The sequence below is a fragment of the Adiantum capillus-veneris genome, chromosome 28, assembly GCF_014529385.1.
Source record: "Adiantum capillus-veneris isolate H3 chromosome 28, ASM1452938v2, whole genome shotgun sequence".
NCBI classification, from domain to species: domain Eukaryota; kingdom Viridiplantae; phylum Streptophyta; class Polypodiopsida; order Polypodiales; family Pteridaceae; genus Adiantum; species Adiantum capillus-veneris.
Window position 1 is genome coordinate 116,329,569 of NC_140958.1, and position 8,706 is coordinate 116,338,274.

The following is an 8,706-nucleotide window of genomic DNA, read 5'->3' on the forward strand; positions in this document are numbered from 1 at the left end:
AATGGAGTTTTCAACAGCCTAAAATGCGATCACTGCTCTTTTTGGCCTGCCAAGCCTATGTGTTCAGTGGAAAAATGCAAGTACACACACACACACACACACACACACACACACACACACACAAGTTTGTCTCTCACAAACACAACTCTCTCAGAAACTCACATACACACACATCGTCTATCTCGCGTCCCTCAAGCCTCATCCTCCTTCCTCTCTCTCTCTCTCTCTCTCTCTCTCTCTCTCTCAAGCAGGCCCTTACGAATTTTCACCTTGTTTAGTAAGGGGAATTTGGAATTAAAATGCTGGCCTTTGAAGCTTGGAACTTTGCATCTCTTCAACTTTTTGTCATGCCTCCTAAATTTGGTAATCTAGGTCCAACATCAATGAGGATTCTGCACACCTTGGTTCCAAGGATTGATAGATAGAATCTAAAGTAGTCAATTTCATTCTCTTGCGCATGGAGACCCTCTTTTCTACAGTACTACAGTACTAGATAAGTGAACCTCTACCTAGACGGTTTGGAAACTATTCCCAAATTTTTCTTAAAGGAACAAAAAGAACGGGATAGAATGGTAGAACGTGCTATTGAAAGTCACTCATCTTTAAATATAAGCATCCCTTAATTTTATTGTAATTTATTACTGCTTGAGGCTACTCTAGTGCAAAAGGATTTTCTTTTTCATTACCATTTTCCATTTTCACGAAAGTTTCCCACTCAATATATGGCTCCCTGTAGAGGCAATCACAAAGTCGTTCCTTATTGGAAATTGATGTGGAGGGCAAAAGGGGGGCGGTGGGTGGGGGATATTTTCCCCCCTCCTCCACGTAGTCCTATGTGTGTGTGTGTGTGTGTGTGTGTGCGCGTGCACGCGCATAGCTAGTCCCTCCCCGCGTAGTCGCCTAGCTCTCCTCCTTCCTCTCCTTCTCTGCAGCCTCTGCCTGTGCATCTGCAATGCTTTCCTCTTGCACTCTTGAAAGTCTTCTACTGCTGCGATGGCGCGCATTTTCCCTCCAGATCTTCGTAATAGTCCACTGGCTCGCAGTAATGCACAGTGCACACCATAGCCAACACCACCATCTGCACACAGCAGTGCCACAACACCTTGAGAAGAACCCGCCCATCATACTCACTCCGATTCGACTGAAACTTGTCAAGCACCGCATCAGGGCGTGTTATCAGCAAAATGAAAATGGAACCTTCAGTGCATGAAGATGTAATGAGCAAAAACATGTGGAGTGAATAGCAGGCACCCCCTCTTGCCATGGAGGTTGTCGAAATGCAAATGGCGATGGCGGATGCAATGGAGAGGAAGGTGAAGAAGAGGAAGGCCCAACCCCAGGCTGTCAGGACTAAGCACAAAAAAACGAGCATGCAGATGATGGAGAGACACAGTGCTCGTTAGTCCTCCCCAAGCAATGCCTCGGGGGGGGAGGGGTGCGGAGGGGAGAGAGAGGAAGCAGGGGCTATTGCTTCTCATGCAAGCCGCGTGCTCCTGCTTGAGCAAAGGCACAACAAAGCAAGGTTCAGTGGTGAGTTGTGGCGGGGAGGAAGGGAGAGGAGAGAGAGTAGAGAGAGAGAGATGGCGGGTAGAGAGATGGGGTTTAGGTTTTAATAAAAATGAGCATCTAGGGACGATTCTAGGTATTGTATCTTGTGTAGCGAGTATGTAGTTTGCTAATCTACTATATACATTGGCTTCACTTCAATTTTTTATATGGAATCTCCACAAGATACTCCATCGAGTCTTCATTTCAAAGGCTACAGAAAAGCCATAAGCTCTCCTCTCGTGCATATTCCCACGCACGCACACATGTCTTTGATCCTTCCCCATCTCTGTTCCAGCTCTTCCTTGCCTCAACGACGAACACTGTCCGGCCTAGGTTGCTGCATATGCCAAAGCCATGCCCTATGTTCTTCTTTCTCTCTCTCTCCCTCTCTCCCTCAAGCTCACCGGGGAGGCGTGCAGGCTGCACAAGCATTCAAAGAGCCATTTTCCCCTCTCCCTGCATTTCTCTCTCTCTCTCTCTCTCTCTCTCTTCTCTCTCTCTTCTCTCCTCTCTCTTCTCTCTCTCTCTCTCTCTCTCTCTCTCTCTCTCTTCTCTCTTCTCTCTCTCTCTCTCTCTCTTCTCTCTCTCTCTCTGTGTGTGTGTGTGTGTGTATGTGTGTTGGGATCATTACAATCAGGAGCGTAACAGGAGCTGTCCCATCAGCGATGTATTTTTTCTCTCTCTCTCTCTCTTCCCCCTAGGATCGCGACACAACAAGAATCGACGGGGCCAAACCAAACCAAGCCTCTCTTTGGCCATGCAAGGACTTGCAACATCGTTGCATCTCCTTGCCTTCTTGTTCGTCTATGCTTGCACACGCAGATCCTTGCTGCCTCGTAGTACCAACCCGATGGCATCCGCAAACTCCATCTCTCTCTCTCTCTCTCTCTCTCTCTCTCTCTCTCTCTCTCTCTCTCTCTCTTACACGTAACCAACCGACTCTTGGGCCACCTGTCTCGTCCAGGCCTAGAAAAACACATTTTCCCTAATCACCTTGCAAAACAAGGCATTTATGTCTAGAGGTAACGAAGCAATTCATCTCCAAAGCATCTTGTATTGATAAGACAATCATTCTTCTTACAAAAAGCTGCAAATTTTTCAATCTTTGGAGAAATTTAATCTCACCACTAGGGGTATTTTGGGAATTTGCACAAATTAGAGGGGTATTTTGGTAAATTTCCCAAAAAAATAAGTGCAAAGCCGAAATTCTCTCGCCTGCTCTGCACCCTTTCTCGTGCATGCCCAAAGCGACATGCCTGACGATCCCAATCTACCAAAATACCCATCTACTTTGTGGAAATTCTTTTGTCTAAGCTTAGGCCCCGCGGACGCCAAACAAGGCCCTTAACTGTACAATTGGGCGTTGTTCCCTGTCACACAAAGCAGATAACAATTCATAAATTATTTTTTGACTTGAGTGTTTGTTGAATGGGCGTAGCCCAGCTGATGTAGCTCCCCCCTATTGTGCGAGATGTCAACTACTCGAATCCTATTAAAGCTCTTTGTGCCATCACTTTTGAGCATGTCTTGTATGAAGCAGAGATGGGCGAGGGGTCTGTCTCGGGTGTCTACGCAAAACCACCTTTTGCCACCTCAACCTCACACATTCGAGGAGACGTGTGTGACATAGTCCTTAGTTATAATCAAACTTTTTTCTTTTCCTCTTTGCGTTTTGCTTTTCCAAGTTAGGTATCTTGGTTGATTCCCTTTAATGAGACATGCGCGCAAGTAACTTAGTAGGTCCCCAAAACATTGTTTTTAAGGAAACCCATTAATTAGTTTTTTTTTTTTTTTTTTGGGGGGGGGGGGGGGGAAGAAAGGAAAGGAAAGGGTGAGGAGAAAGAAAGGAGGGCGCGCGGGGGGGGGGGGGGGGGGGGGGGGGGGGGTTATCGTTGTTTTTTATGCTTAAGGGAAAAACGTTGTTTTTAAGGAAACCATTAATTAGTTTGGGAGGGGGAGAAAGGAAAAGGGAAGGGTGAGGAGAAAGAAAGGAAGAGAAAGGGGGGGGGGGGGGGGGAGGATAGAGTAGGGCGGGGGCTAGGGTAGGGGTAGAGAGGGGAGTATTGTTTTTTTTTTAATGCTTAAGGGGACCCCAAAGGGCAGTGTAGGCATATAGCCTAGTGGTTAAGCTTGATGAGATCAAATCTTACCCATTAGGAATGGTTTTAAATCGTGAGTGCATTGGAGATGCTAAAGCATCTTGGAAATATTCTATGTTATGATAATTGAAAGTAGAGCCTTTTAAGAGAGCATCTAACATAGATGTCCCTCTCTTCCACCTCTCTCTCTCTCTCTCTCTCTCTCTCTCTCTCTCTCTCTTTGATGTCCTTGTGTACAAGTGTGGGATGCATGTCTAGCCTCACCATCCTATCTTATTGCAGTATTAGCAAGAACCACGATTAATTTGTCAAACCATGGGACGAAGCTGACTCGACTGGTGCATAGAGGCTACAAGAGGTTGTCAAGCTCTTGGAAAACAATTAACAACTCGCATCTAACTCAGGCTACACTCAAGTGACTGAAATCACCAAAAGCCAATCGCTCATCGGCAAGCAAATCACATCCGTTACGGCATCAAATTATGACATCCAAATGTAACGAAACTTCTAGGACAAGTTTATAAGACCTAAGCACACATGCCTATGGCCTTAAACCCCACTTTAGGTCAAGTTCCAAAATCGTGATTATTAACAACAGTGGATTTTTGACCTAGTCGTTTTCGACCCAGAATGCATCTAAATGCTTAGCAATGTTGCCCCAATACCCCGCCTATGCTTAGTTTTTGTTTAAAAGTGTAAATTCCTAGTTATGATGAGATTACGCCGCGGGTCGACGACGCCAAAAGCTACGAAATACTATGAATGGCTTACGTCAATGCGTAGAGCTCTTATCTGCGGTTGCAATGTAGCAAACACATTCGCAATGTGACAACCGGAGAGGGAATAGGAAGCGCGAGAAGGAGAGAAGTGAGAGTCGTTAGCTCACTCAGTGTATTTCTTATCCAAAAACTTATAAAAAACTTACAAAATTTTGGCTTTTATACCTTAGCCAAGGTTTTTGGATGGTCAAAAGTAATAATCTGGAGTTCTACCAAAGCTGGAAATTGAATGGCCGATACAATCTGGAAGCTTGTAGCCCCGGCTCATTAATTACAAAGTTTACCAAGAAAAGAGGAGTTACAATATTCTCGATTTATGAAAATAATAATTGTTTTTACAAGGAGAACTCCGAAAAATGGTGTCCGCGTTAGCTTGCTGCTAACATTCCCCCCTCCTTGCATGTGTCATCCCTTGACACAGCTTTATGGGCTGAAGTAATCTTCGGGTTGACGGCGGACGAGACGGTCCTTCAGTGCTTCCAATGCCTTTTCGTATCTGATTTTACGTTCTTTGTCTGGCACTTGGAAAAATTGCATGGTGACTCTATTTTTTAGTTCCACTACCGAGTATCCTATAAATCTTGCTATGAGGTTGCTTATCATCGACGCAAATATCTTCGTTCACCAGGTGAAGGAGCCAGTGTAAAATGCCTCCTCAAAAGTTAGAATATTGTGCGAGGACAGAAACATGCATCGGGCATAAAATCCATAAAGAAATTCCTTTGAGGGCTGCCCACTTAAATCATAGCAGAGACCTTTGTTCCCTTCCAAAAATGAGAGCCAGAGGGATCTTGTTTACTCAGGATCATTGAAGACCTGTATGCAAGTGAGTACCATCCGGCAGATTTTATATAACATGGCACAGGAGAGATCTGGCAGACTTTTGACGAATGTCATGGATCCCGTTAGGGTTTTCACCATGTATTCTTCTGTTTCTTGGCCTCTCTATGGAGGTGGCAACCTGGGAAAATTTAGCCATGTTGGCCTCTTCTTCTGCAGTGCTTCGTGTGCTTGCCACGTCCTTACTCACGGTACCGGACAAAATGTGGGATCTTTCTGTATGGCCGCAGGTGCTCTTGTGAACAAAATCAAATATCTTGGATTCTTGTTTAGCCAGCTTAGCCTCCACTTCGGGTGGTCTTGATCTGCGCCATCTTCTTGCATATCCTTGTATAATCTTTCCTTTACTTGTAAGAGTTCTACCTTGATGAGAGGGTACGGCAGGGATTGTTGGTGCCATTGAGCATTGATTTGGATGGGGAGTGAGCTGTGTGACGTTGACAGAGTGTAAAACTCTCAACTCCCAATCCATAGTTTCCTTCCACTGCTCATCTACCTCTAAGGCGGTCTTCTCCTTCAGTGCATCTTCTTCAGTCTTTGATAGCTGGACCATTGGCATTGTGTCTTTCTCTGTGATTTGGACCTGAAAATCTTCTCCCCCACTCGGCTCTTCAGTAGACTGTCTCGAATTTAGCAAATGAAACCGAGGGGATTTCCACTTGGGGTGGCTCTGAAGTGCCTACCTCTTCCTGTATATTTGGCTTTCCTTCTTTGAGGAGTTGATTCATTCTTTTCAATTCTGCAATTTCCTTAAGGAGCTCCTCCTCTCTTTGGACCCGCATGAGTGCCAGGTCTCTCCGTTGTGACTGCTCTAGCTTCAACTCCAGTTCTAAATCTCTGTTTTACGTTTCTAGAGCTTTATACACTTCATTTGTTCCCTTGATCGAGGCCATGGCTAGGTTTTCTCTTTATTGCCGCAAGAAAGTGGCCTGATCATTAATTCTTTGTTCAGAATACTGCAGAGATCCGTTTGCTACATCTAATTGTACTTGAATCTTCTGAGCCGACAGAGAGGTGGTAAGAAGTTCATTTGTCACTTCTGTCAACTGCTCATCTTTCACTTTGCAGGCATCAGATAACTTAGTCAGGAGGTCACCCAACTCTTCCATTTCCTTCTGTTTGCTGTCCCTCGCTATCTGATACTGTTCTGCTTCAGTCTTTAGCTCTTGTACTTGCCTTTGGAGCTCATTGATAGTAGCCATTCTGTCGTTAAGCTCGCCTTGAAGAGCATCGATGACCATTTCTAATTCTTTGGCTTTAGTACTGTGGTTAAAGGCTGCTGAGCGGAGTTTCTTCGTCATGACTTTCATCTGCCTTGCATATTTGTTTACTTGTAGAATGACTTCATCATTGGACTGCCACTCCTCATGTCTTGCAAGTTGAGATGTGCCAGCAGCCTCTTGTGTTGCTTCTTGCTGTGTTGTTATTGCTGGTGTTTCTATAGAGATGGTTGCTTTTCCTTGGCCATCCTGAGGTTTTGAAACCTCGGCAGTTGTTGGCTGAGTGGAAATTACTGTTGTGGTGTCAACCTTTTTCGGTTCCACAGAAATCAGATTCTTTTTCCTTGTCGGTCTCGGCTTCTTCAGTGGTCTCATGGCGTGGCGGTGATGAGGGTGGAGTGGGCATGCGCTGGTCCTGTTGTTCCGGCGGTGGTGAGGTGGGTCGAGAAGATGCCTGGCCTTGCTCTTGAGTTGCTGCTTCCTCATCTTTCTTGGCCGCTTCTTCTGCCTCTTTCAACTTCAAGGCCTCTGTCTCTTGGTACATTCTTTCTAAATGATCCTTGGGATCCTCGGCCTCTTTCCTTGAATGATGTTTTGTTCGAAGTCCCTTCAAGCCGGTGGGTACCCACTTTTCTGGGTCTTTTTCCTGCGCTTGCCTAGTGCGCTGATACGCGTGTTTTTCTCTTTCAAATCTTGCTTGTTTCTGCACTGGCTCCTCTTGGTGGACAGCCACAGCTTTTCGCTTCATTTCTTCCCTCCTAGCTCTTTTTTCTTCGTTGTCAGAGCTTTCACTGCTATGCTGCTCTGATGAACTGTCATCAGATTCATCACCTGATTTAAATGATCGCTTACGAGATCTTGTAGATCTTCGAGGGGGTTGGATTGCCAAGATCCATGTGTTTTGATCCGGGGTAGGCGGTAGGTTGTCGGCCATGCCGATGGCATGATAGGCTATTATGGTCAATACTTCCGGCGCGCCCAAGTATATTATCTTTCCCTCCTTCTTGGTGGCCTTCAATGTTGTCAACACATATTGCACGTGGTCCACAGGTTGTCTGGTGGTTGACTTCAGAACTTGTGTAAAAGTGGTGGCCACGACGTGATTTGGTGTCGTGTACCTTGGTGGCCTTTTCGCCAGAAAATGGAAATGTTGATGGTACATACGAGCTGGCTCTTCCACCTGCTTGTCGATGAGATCTGCAAATGTAGCCGCAACTGTCTCCTTTGTAAATGTGCCCGCTGTTTTCCTATCTTCTGCCCACATGGTCATCCCTTCAGTGGGCAATGTGAGTGCCTCTGCCACTATTTGCTTTGTAATTACAGCCTCTACCTTATTTCCTTGGTTGTTTGAGATTTGGGCAGTTCCGTCTTCCTTGATGGTGGACAGAAGCTCGTAAGCTTTCTGAAACTCTACTCCGCAGGGCTCTTGTTCATAGAAGTGTCGGAGTCCCAACCTGCGGTTAGCCTCTTTGGTTTCTGTCTTTGCAGCTACATCGTAGACCTCTTTAGGCAAGAGTTGCAACTCCACTGGATGCCCTTCTTCACTCTTAAACCTGCCCATGAAGACTGTGGTGTGGTGTTCTTCTAAATGCTCTTTAGAAAGGTAAGATGCCTTTGTTGCCTTTACTGACTTGGGGTCTAGTTGATACGGCGGTGGTTCTTGCAGTTTCTCCTTTTGGTTTAACTTCTTCTTGGCCTTCTCCGTGGCTTGCATTGCTCCTGTTCAGTGAATAGAGTGCAAAGTTAGCAGATTTGTTGGATTTTCTCTGGAATGTCCTTTTAGATTGAAATGTTGATAATCTGGTCCACATTGCTTTAAATCAATTTTTGAACAAGCAAAGATGCATAAAATCATGCAAGGAACAAAACTGTATGGTCAAAACAAAAATTTGCAACCAAAGTAAATAATCGCGATTATTTACAGCTGGGAAAATTTTCAACTTTTTTGCAAACGTGGCTTTATAGGCTTGAAGTATGTGCCAATTACATGCTCTGAGGGAAATATGGGCTCATTTGAATGTACAAGGTGAAAATGGTAGCGATTTTGGCTTTAGGTCTCTGAAATAGTAGATATAAAGGAGATTTGAGATTTTGAAATCCAAATTGACTCAAATTGGCTAGTGGGCTTATCTCAACATGCTCTTTGGATGTATGATGACAAAATATCCAAATTGCCCCATTTTGACCAAAAAGTAAATAATCGCGATTATTAACTTTTCT

The 8,706-nt window shown here is 45.0% G+C and overlaps 1 pseudogene; it reads right to left on the reverse strand.

The window, feature by feature from the left end:
• Positions 1-900: 900 nt before the first annotated feature.
• LOC147421148 (uncharacterized) lies at positions 901-6,507 on the reverse strand (annotated as a pseudogene).
• Positions 6,508-8,706: the final 2,199 nt, after the last annotated feature.